This window comes from Eptesicus fuscus, chromosome 2 (assembly GCF_027574615.1).
Source record: "Eptesicus fuscus isolate TK198812 chromosome 2, DD_ASM_mEF_20220401, whole genome shotgun sequence".
NCBI lineage: Eukaryota > Metazoa > Chordata > Mammalia > Chiroptera > Vespertilionidae > Eptesicus > Eptesicus fuscus.
The window spans coordinates 78,523,208-78,535,280 of record NC_072474.1 but is presented as its reverse complement, the minus strand read 5'-3'; the positions used below and the strand labels follow the sequence as shown (position 1 = coordinate 78,535,280).

The window sequence follows — 12,073 nt, the reverse complement described above, 5'->3', positions numbered from 1 at the left end:
CAAAGCTGCTGTTGGAATTATTCTGTTCACATTCACCAACAGGTTTCTATTCTAACATACATACCTTTGCGCTTACTTGTTTTAGATACCATCTCTCTCTTATTAGATGGTGAGAATAGACAGATCAACACTTTTGCTCCAAATTTTCAGTTCAGATGAGTTTTATTTGATAGATGATGTTTTCCACCTCCCCCCGCCCAGAATACACACTAGAAAGTGATTACAATTACTTTTGCCTCGTTAATTTTCCTAAATTTTAATGGAGCATAAAGTTCTCAAAATTTAGATAACATATAAACTGTATGACAAAATTCTTTCTAAAATGCAAAATTACCTGAGGTATTACATTTTTTCCTAAATTTTTTTTTAAATATACAGAATAAATTTTATGCTGCCTCATAAATTTCAACTTTTTCCTCCCACTTCTGTGTTTACAGCCTATTGGCAAAGGCCAGGCAGTGGTTCAAGGCCAGGATTTTCTTTGGCATGGGGGAATATGAGAGATCCAGGGGGACGGGCCTGACATAAATCCAAACCCACGCATTTCAACTTTTTAAAGATCATGAATTTTTTTTCACTGCGGTACATGTGAAGAAATGACATATTCCATACAATTCTGGTAAAAATACAAATTGCTTCAGTAAATTTGACAATGTTTAGTAGTATTTATTAAAAATGTATATACTTTTTTACCTGGCCGAAAGAAAATTTTAAAAAATGTATATACTTTTGATCAAGTGATTACTGCCTGATTAATCTAACCTTCAGAAATAAATAGAAGTATGACTGTATATATACACACAAATACACACATGTATGGTTTATTTTATAGCAGTGTTATAAATATGATAGTACATATATCAATAGAAAATATCTCAATAAATTATGGACTATAATACACTCATAAATAAATAAGTTAGATATCCTATATAATAAAAGCCTAATATGCTAAGTGTCCAGCTGTCCAGTCGGCCATTTAACCAATCAAAGTGTAATATGCTAATGATATGTTAAGAGCTCAACTGCTCGCTATAACGTGCACTGACCACCAGGGGGCAGACAGTCAACCAGTCACTATGATGTGCACTGACCACTAGGGGGCAGATGCTCCGACCAGTAAGTTAGCTTGCAGCTGGGTTCAGCAGTTCGGGACTCAACGAGACGGTCCAGACACTCCCTGGAGCCCTCCTGCGGTCCCTCCTTGGCTGGCCAACCTCCCGTGTCCCTCCCCAGCCCTGCTCATGTACTGGTGGGGTACCTGGGCCTGGCCTGTGCCCTCTCACAATCTGGGACCCCTCAGGGGATGTAGGAGAGCTACTTTCAGCTTGATCCTGCTCAATGCAGGAGCTGCCCCCTGGTGATCAGTGCACTCCCACAGGGGGAGCGCTGCTCAGCCAGCAGCCGGGCTCACAGCTGGTGAGCACAGAGGCAGTGGTGGGAGCCTCTCCCAACTCCACGGCAGTCGGACATCCCCCGAGGGCTCTCAGACTGCGAGAGGGCACAGGCCCGGATGAGGGACCCACCCCTGCCCCCGAGTGAACGAATTTCGTGCACCAGGCCTCTAGTATTAACTCTAAAAGTTTTTCATGATACTATGTATAGTTTGATTCCATTTTTTAATTGTAAATAAAAGAAGCCCAATGTACGTGTTATATGTATGTGTTACTTTTGTGTATACATTTAAAAAGTAGGAAAGTATACCCCAAATTGTTAACATTGATTACCTTAATTATAGGAAATTAAAGGGGAGAAGAGAAAGACTATTTACATTTTATATACATTGACTTAATATGAATTGCTATAAAAACCTTATTTTACTTTTTAAAGTTTTTAAAGTAACAGAACACAATGAACAGTGTTCCAGTTGAGGGAATTAAGATATTTAAATGCTCAGAAGCATATAAAAGCAGTGTAATAAATAAAAAAAGTCAATTGACAAAATTTGTTCTAAGTAAATTTCTATTTTAGTTTTTTTTTTTTGTTTTTTTTTTTTCCAAATAGTATAAGGTTAGAAAATTTAAACCTGTTACTTTATTCTAGGTAATGTTTGTCCTGGAAAAGCCCTCTTTATAGGGGTAAATGTGGATAAAAATACTTTTAATTTATAAAATTCGCTAGATGGATGCTTTCTGGGATTTGATTTAAGAAGAAACATTTAATCCATCTATAAATCCATCTAAAAGTCAGTGTGCTTAAAAGCATGATGAACATAAAAACACTCAGTTAATCCTAAGTGACAGGTACTAATGGGCTATTTAGTAGATTAACAGCTAGCGTAGTGTCTTGCTAGGTCTATGGTGTTTATTTTGATCCTGGGCTTAAAAGAATGCACAAACCACATTCAGGACTAAGCACATTTAATTCAAGTAGACCAAAACACATGATTATATATCCAAGCTGACTACTGAACTTGCAAGCTTTATCTTTTATCTGCTCTACTACTTCAAACTGTGGAGATATAAAACCCTAGCCTTGGGACAAGTATTTGAAGCATCACCAAACTTTGATGAACAAAGAATTTACCCAGTGCTTTCTTTTTCCCGATAACAAATAATTTTTTTTTCATTTTTATAACACTGTCTCCCCAGTTGTTAATTAATATCATTCACAGGTGGTGTAAAAGATAACCGCAGTAAATCACAAAAAGGGTTATGGGCCTCCAAATAATTATTATTAAATATAGGCACATCATAAAGCAATGCTTTAGAATAAGGGAACTGTTAGGTGCCACATTTTCAATCTATACTTCTGCAAAAAAATATATAGATTAAGCTATGGAGCTTACTTTATTCTAATTAGAAATGTTTGTTTAATCTCCAATTAAATACAACTTGATTATTTCAGTAATTTTCTTTCCCCATATATTTTCACATGGTTTCAAATAAATTAGGATGCAAAATAGGATGGACAGCTTCAAGGCTAATAACAAAGATTCCTCAATATACAGGGAAAATTAAAATTTATCTTTCATTTTTTTAAATGAAACGAATCTCAGCAAAAACTAGTCTTCCTAATTCCATTCTCACATTGAAAAACATGGTAACCAACCACACATATATCCGAAAGCATTTTTATACACTTACAAGAATATTAGTTTGACTTTCATAGAGGATATTTCTCTTTATTAGTAATCCTCTAATCATAACTCTGGCTAGAACTTATTCAATTACCAGACTGCTCTCCTAGCAGGCAATGATGTTTACTCATTAATAACAGCCTAGAACTCGCATGTAGATATAATAACCTGCTGATCTTCACTTGGTTTCCCTGGTTTCCCCCCATGATCTTCCCTGAAGGAATCATAGACCACGCCAAAACAGGAATTTTAACTCCTAAAGTGACATTCTTTCTTTGATGTTTTGTGACAGTTTCAGTGCTTACTATGTCCCTACTATGTGGAAGCTGTTTGCCTGAAAACAAATGTAAATGTTGGAATAGTGGTTGCTAAATACATGCAACCCAGAAATGCTTTGTGGATTGCTCATTTTCACTGAATGCTCGAGGAGCAATGCATCTCTACTCAGCAACCCAGTGTACATAGAAACTATTCCACTAGCTCTGATGAAAAGCATACTGTAATAGGTGAACGCACAAAGACTCACACTTTCTTAGGCAAATATTTTAGAGCTAACTGACCTTCTAATAAATATGAGCTCAGTGAAGCATATAAAATGGAGTATGAATGTTCCCAATTAGAATATGTCACCCCAACCAAAATGTAATGTGAGGAGGTGTATTCAGGCCTCATATAATACCATGCTCACCTACAAATAACATCACACATTTATAAATGTTTTAGTGTTCTCCAGGTATCATCTACGTGATCTCTTTTTAAATATCTATAATAATAAGAGGGTAATATGCTAATGAGACCGGTCGACCTTCCGGATGATGCCAGGGCTGCAAGGGAAACCCAGTCCTGGGTGCCAGAGGGAAGCTGGTGCTGGCAGCCAGGGAGAAGGAAGGCCTACTCTTGCACAAATTTCGTGCATTGGGCCTCTAGTATATATATATATATACATATATATGTTTTATTGATTTCAAAGAGGTAGGGAGAGAGAGATAGAAACATCAATAATGACATAGAACCATTGATCTGCTGCCTCCTGCACACTCCCTACTGGGAATTGAGCCCACAACTGGGGCATGTGCCCTGACAGAGAATCGAACCATGACCTTCTGTTCATAAGTCAATGCTCAACCACTGAGCCACACCACTTAAACTTGACCTTAATAAACATTCTATTCTTTTTAGAAATAATGTCCCACCATTTATCTTTCATCAAAGTATATTTTCCTAAGCTTTAGATTGCAAAACCTAAAGAAGACATTTGAACACTTAGCATAATGACTAGCTAGTAGCAACATATGTACTCTCTCTCAGAAGCTGAATTCATGTAGAAGTACAACACTAAGTCACCAGGACTGATATGCATGACTTTTGGTACTGAGATATCAACTTGTTTGTGTCATAAAAATGTTTTTATTTTATATGTAAATATATACATACATATATACATATATATTTTACTAAGTATATGAGCAAAGACTTTGATTAACTATGCATAGATTTAAATCACAGACCACTCACCTAATTATATAACTGTAGGCAAATTGTTTAATTTTTCTGTTATACTTTTAGAAAATTGGAACAAGGATAATACATATCTCAAAGGTTTTTTAAAGTTTAATAAGAGCATTTATATATACTAATTATGAGATACTATATTGATATAAATTGCATGCAAACTATTTAACTTTAATGACTTTGGTAAATAGGTCAAAGAAGAAAAAATTTAAACCCATGTTGGAGGTCAATTGGATAATATGTTTCAAAAACTGAAACAATATGTGCCACTTTGTCCTGGCTCTTTGCACTTTAAAGACAGTACTCTAAAGAGCCGCTTGCATTTCCTAGCAAAGGATTAGCTGCAACAAAATTAATGAAAATATTTGTAATATAGAAATAATAGCCGAAACCGGTTTGGCTCAGTGGATAGAGCGTCGGTCTGCGGACTGAAGGGTCCCAGGTTCGATTCCGGTCAAGGGCATGTACATTGGTTGCGGGCACGTCCCCAGTGGGGGGTGTGCAGGAGGCAGCTGGTCGATGTATCTCTCTCATCGATGTTTCTAACTCTCTATCCCTCTCCCTTTCTCTCTGTAAAAAATCAATAAAATATATTTAAAAAAAGAAATAATAAACATCAATAATTTGGCATAGTTATAAACAGATGCATTATATATGTAGATATTAAATGATGTGCTAAATGTACAGTTATATTTAAACATAGATGCATTATAAGGTCAAAACTTTGTCTTAGTAGTATATTCATTTAATCCTTTATGAGCAGAACACTTCTGATAGAATATACATCAAGTAATTGATGAAATATATATTAATGAAATAATAAGTATTTCTCCTTATTTTACTATTTTGATTTTCCAATATTCCCACAATATACATAGGATTTGTATATCGATTTTGATTTTATTTTAAGAAATAAAAAGCTTTAAATTGAAAAAGATAGTTAACTAAAAATTCTGTAACCAGGCGGCAAAAAATATATAAGTCACTCATACGGATTCCTTCTTATATGCCTATTTTGGAGTAAATTAGCAGGAAACCTAATCAGGTAGATATCATCTGTGTCAGAGTGTTCTAACTACTTGGATGATAGTGTATATCCTTTTAGCAGAATAAGCCATTTGTTTTTTGGATTTTTCCCCAAGTATCCTAACAAAAAGGTTTATTTTCTTTTTTAAGATTTTTAATTGATTTTTAGAGACAGAGGAAAGGAAAGGGCGGGGTGGGGTGGGGTGGGGCGGGGAGAGGGGAGAGAAACATCAATGTGAGATCAGAACATCAATCAGCTGCCTCTGTACACCCCCTACTGGGAATCAAGCCTGCAACCCTGGCATATGCTCTGACCAGGAATCCAACCCACCTACTGAGCCACACTGACCAGGGCGAAAGGTTTATTTCAAACTAATATTGCTTGCTTTTATCTATCATAAATAGAATTCTAAAGAAACAGATAGCTGTAAAATGTTTTTGTTGTTGATCTTTTATTTTGTTTGCTTTGCAGCTAACTCCATGCAGAATCGAATGTCAGAGGTTAGAACAGCAATGTAGGGGATTGATGCTAAAGCTGGTGTTGAACCCTAAATCAGCACAGCAGGTACAAGTATATGGAATCAGAAAGGTATTTGGTGTGGGTAAGGTTGTAAGACCTTTATATCCACAATATACCACTCTGAAGTACTGAATTCAGTTTCATGAAATACTGAGTAACAGATAAGAAAATAAAATATTTAAAAGACAAAATACCTTTAAATATGTTCATGGCTGCTGCATACAGTTTAAATTCAATAAATTATAGTTCAAAGTCAATTGGATGCAGCTGTTCAAAGACAATATTTTGAGCTACTGATATGAACTATATATTTTTTCTCCTAGAAAATACAATTAACACTTCCAGTGAATGTTTGTGTGGTCAATATGACCTTTGCAATGTTTTGACTTTTAGTCATATTCTATTCTTGTTTTCTTAGCTATAGCAGGAGGCACCTTTTATACCTCTATAAAAAGGTTTATATTAGCACATACAGGAGGTAGTGATAATAGTTAAAGGTAAATTATTCATTGATATATGTATTGCCTGGCTACTAAATACTGATTATGACATTAATTAAATATAATTAAACTCTTTCTATTGTATCACATGATATATGATTACATTACTGGATAATTTTCAGTCCATAGTCTTTAAAGTTTATATACAACCAGGCATTGTGGGCACATAACATCTGTAGTCACAAGGGCCCCCCAATCTGAAGGATCTTGCACTTGGTTTAATACTCTACTGTTGTAATCTTAAAATGTTTACTAGCTTTTTAATAAAAGGACCCGTATTTTCATTTTGCCTGACCAGAAAATTGTAAGTGTGTACAAATAAATCCAAACAAAACAAAAAAATCCCTTAGTCTTATTTTAATAGATATACTATTCTTATATGTCCATGCATTTTAGGCTGCTCTTTGAAGTCCTTAATATTTCCCAAACTATGTTTTCTATTTATCTATTGATGCAAAAGTAGTAATTTCAAAATTTAGTGACTTACCAAAAGCCACGTCATTCTAGCTCATGACGTTTTGATGAGGAATTCAGCCAGGGTTTGCATGGTTGTGACTGGTTTCACTTGGTGTTATTCATGCCCGGCACTGTGATGAATACAGTGGGAAGGTGGACCCAGCTGGGCCCCATTCCCTTCTATTTTGTCTCAGGACCTCTCTTTGTAGTCCCTTCAGCAAGACAGTCAGATGCTTACAAGGCCCCTGGTTAGAATACAGTGGAAGAAAAAGAGAAAGTGGAAGTTGCTAGTTTGTTAATGCCTGACTGCATATTGGTACAGCAGAATTTCCACAGTGTTCTATTACTCAAAGTAGCTGTTGAGCCCACTTATCTTCAAGAGGAGAGATGATTGGCACTACTTCCTACAGGAGGAATATCAAAGCATTTGCATCCTTCTTTAGGGCCTGGATTAGGATAATAGACAAATAGAGAATTCGTTTTCAGACACAAATTGCTTTGCACACACAACTCCTATGTCACTTTAAGGCATTTTACAGAACTACTAGAGGCCCAGTGCACGAATTCATGCACTGGTGGAGTCCCTTGGCCTGGCCAGCGATCAGGGCGTGGGGGACGACAGGACCGCAGGAGGTTGGCCGGCCACAGGAGGTTGGCTGTGGGAGTGCACTGACCACCAGGGGGCAGCTCCTGCATTCATTGTCTGACTCCTGGTGGTCAGTGCGTCCTCAGGGACCAGTTGACCAGTCATCTGGTCAACTGTTCATAACGATCACTTAGGCTTTTATATAGAGAGATCCTTAGTTCCCATTAAAGTATCTTTCACCCAGGTTGGACTCTCTAGTCTGTCTAGTAGAGTGATGGGCAACCTTTTGAGCTTGGTGTGTCAAACTTTGCCAAAAAACTGAGCATAACTCGGGTAGTGTGTCACTTTGAGGAAAAAACATTATTTCGCAAATGTTTCATCCTCAGGAGCAGCAAATGTTTCATCCTCGGCATGCAGCCGTGTGTCATCAGAAATGGCTACACGTGTCAGTGCTGACACGTATGTCATAGGTTTGCCATCACTGGTCTAGTATAATGTAAGTTTCTAAAATTAAAAAAAAAAGAAAAGTTCATATGTATTAGGTAAACATGGGCAGGAAAGTCACATTGGTTTATGCATTGTTAATATTTGCTCCTCTAGGTAATGTCAAATGAGCACACGTTACAAGAATGCAAGTGAATGCTATGTAGGAGTTCAGTAGGGGCATGAAAAGTATGCACCCTATGCTCTCCCTTCTGTCTCAGTTGAGTCACATCTTAGAAGAGTTTACTAGATGGGTATTTTCAATTTATGCAGTTGTATTTATCTCAATATATGTAAGTATTTCTTACATTCCCTTTTATCAAATTTTTTCATATTTTTAAAAAGATACACTTCTATTTTGTGGAATTTCTTTATTTATTAAGAATTGATACACACATTATTTTTTTTTAAAACCTGGAAGTTATTTTGTTGAGATTGATGTTTCTGTAAGTAGTTGCAGAGGTTTGAAGAGGTGTGTTCTAGCACTACTCTTCCTCTATCATTTTTAGTACAAAATTCTGCAGAATGAGTGGTTTTCTAATATGCATATATCATTAGAGCAGAAACATCCATTTATATTTGTTGAGTTAAATTTACTTTATTTATATAAATGACATGACATCAACAAGGCTAATGACTACATATGTCATCTGTATAGCATTTTTAATTGTAGTGAATATTAACTGTAGTGATAAATATTTTAAAAATTGTTAGTTGACTTTAAAGAAGTAAGAAAGAATTTTTATAAGTAAAGCTTGGTCGACAACTATATATAACTTGATTTTAATTATTTTATTATTGAGTATTTGATCTTCTCTTTAATGATCCTTCTATGAAAAGAAGCCCAATTATACTTTCTTGACAAACACTAGTTAAGAATAAAACCAGAACTGAAGTCTGGCGCTGTGGGGTGGGATTGAGATGGGAGAGGTTAATTGGGGAAAAGGGAGACATATGTAATACTTTCAACAATAAAGAATTAAAAAAAAAAAAAAAGGAATGAAACCAGACCACATTTGGGAAAGAATTAATAGATTGTATCAGACTGTCAGAATGCTTTTGCCAATGTAGACTGATAATTTAAGGCAATAAAAATAAGTGTAATTTTAAATCATCTGACAAAATTTGCAATTTCTGAAAAGCATGCTTATAGGTGTATTTCACATCACAATGTTCTTTTACATACAACAAGTAGTAAATGATATCAGTTAGTGTGTTCCTCCAACTTTGTTCTTTTTGTTGTTGTTGTTAATCCTCACCCAAGGATATTTTTCCATTGATTTTTAGGGAGAGTAGAAGGGAGGGTAAAAGAGAGATAGAGAGAAAGGGAAAGAGAGAGAAACATCAATTGATTGCCTCTTTAATACTGGGGCTGGGGATTGAGCCTGCAATCAAGGTGGGTGCTCTTGACTGGAATTGAACCTGGGACCCTTAAGTGTGAGGGCCAACGCTGTATCCACTGAGCCATACCAGCTAAGGCCCAACGTTGTTCTTCTTTCTCAAGATTACTGATGCTATTCAGGGATTTTGTGGTTCCATGTAAATTTTGGGAATTTTTATTCTAGTTCTGTGGAATACGCCATTGGTATGTTGACTGGAATTGTGTTGAGTCCATAGGTTGCTTTCGGTAGTATGAACATTTTATTGATATTGATTCTTCCTATCGGTGAACACAGTATATGTTTCCACTTATTTATATCTTCTTCAGTTTCTTTCTTAAGTTTCTTATAATTTTCCAAGTATAGGTTTTTAACATCCTTGGTTAAAGTTATTCCTAGGTAACTTATTATTTTTTAAGCAATTGTAAATTAGATTATTTTTTTAGTTTCTCTTTCTGACAGTTCATTATCCTATATAATAAAAGCCTAATATGCTAAGTGTCCAGTTGTCTGGTCGTCCATTCAACCAATCAAAGAGTAATATGCTAATGATATGCTAAGGCGGTTCAACCGTTTGCTATGATGTACACTGACCACCAGGGGGCAGACAGTTGACTGGTCAACCAGTCGCTATGATGTGCACTGACCACCAGGGGGAAGATGCTCCGATCAGTAGGTTAGCTTGCTGCTGGGTTCTGGCTGATTGAGACTGAGTGAGATGGGCCAGACACACCCTGGCGCCCTCCCATGGTCCCTCTCGGGCTGGCTAACCACCCGCGTCCCTCCCCAACCCTGATTGTGCACTGGTGGGGTCCCTCAGCCTGGCCTGTGCCCTCTTGGAATCCAGGATCCCTCAGGGAATGTCGAAGAGCCAGTTTCAGCCTAATCCCGCAGGCCAGTCCAAGAGACCCCACTGGTGCACAAATTCGTGCACTGGGCCTCTAGCTGGTGTATAAAAATGCAATTGAATTCTGGATGTTTATTTTGTATCCTATTACTTTACTGAATTCATTTTTTATTCCTAGTAGTTTTTCGATGGAATATTTAGGGTTCTGTACATAGAGTATCATGTTTGCAAATAATGACAGTTTTATTTCTTTCTCTTCAATTTGGATGCCTTTTATATCTTCTTTTTTTCTGATTGCTATGGCTAGAACTTCCAGTACTATGTTGAATAAGAGTGGTAAAAGCAAACATCCCTGTCTTGTTCCTGATTTTTTAAAATTTTCTTTATTGATTAAGGTATTACATATGTGTCCTTATTCCCACTCCCCACCCCTCTGCTCATGCCCTCACCTCCCTAGTGTCTGTGTCCATTGGTTATGCTTCTATGCATGCATACAAGTCCTTGTTCCTGATCTTAAGGGAAATGCTTGTAGTTTTTTTGCCCATTGAGTATGATGTGACTGTGGGTTTGTCATATGTGACCATTTATTAGTTTGAGGTATGTTTCCTCTATTTCCACCTTGCTGAGAGCTTTTATTAGAATTGGGTGGTGGATTTTATCAAATGTTTTTTTCTGAATCTATTGATATGGTCATGTGATTTTTATATTTCATTTTGTTTATGTGGTGTACCACATTTATTGATTTATAGATATTGTACCAACCTTGAATCCCCAAAATAAATCCCAGTTGATATGTTCAGGATTTAGAATATAATGTTACTGAGAATAGTTAATAGCACAAACAGTGAAGCCTGAAGGCTTGTACTATAATCCCAGCTCTGCCACTTAGCTGAATGACCTTGATCAAGTAACTTCCCATCAGCACACCTTGGTTTCTTTATTTATAATATGAGCATAATTATAGTATAGACCTTACAGGCTTAGGCTAAGGATAAAATTAGTTAACAAATATAAAACATGTAGAGGGGTCCTTTATAATATTGTGTTATATTAGTGTTATCTGTTACTATAAACTGTTGCATTTAACTTTTCTAAAATATTCACTTATTTGTCAGGCTTATAAAATTTCACTTCACACATTTAAGCTATTGATTTACAAGGCCAACTCTTTTATAGTAACCTAGTCTTTCTGCTAAAGTGATAATAATTTGAGAAAGGGAAGGTGAACTTTCCCTACTGCTATATTAATGACATTCAATAGAACATGTATTAATTTCTGAGTAGTTTATTTAAAAGGTACATGAAGGTGAGAATAGCATTAAAAAAAAACAAACATGAAAGTTATTCAAGCTTTTGTTTTTCAGATCCAGTGCTAAATGCTTTGCAATTACTTAACCCTTACAACAAACTACAGTTATTCAGATGAACTAACAAAGGCACATTGTGCTCTGTTATAGTTTTTGTAAGGCTCAGTATACATGTGGTATCCCCAAGCTAGCACATAGCTCTCCCATTGAGAGACCTGAGGGTGTTTACTAGGCTTCTTTGACAATCTGAGAACCCTCAAACCAACATGCCCTTGAAGGCTTCATTGTGATCTCCATTCACTTTCTGCTCCATTCTTTGCTCTTATAGCTGCAGAGCTTAAGTATTGAACAATGCATTGGATGGACTCACTTCCCTGTGTC

At 36.3% G+C, this 12,073-nt stretch overlaps 1 non-coding gene across 1 annotated transcript; it reads right to left on the bottom strand.

Annotated features, from left to right (window-relative positions):
• Nucleotides 1-408: 408 nt before the first annotated feature.
• LOC114231083 (small nucleolar RNA SNORA42/SNORA80 family) lies at nt 409-542 on the bottom strand. The gene has a single exon (XR_003617062.2). It is a non-coding gene; the product is annotated as a small nucleolar RNA SNORA42/SNORA80 family (small nucleolar RNA).
• Between the last annotated feature and the right edge of the window lie 11,531 nt (nt 543-12,073).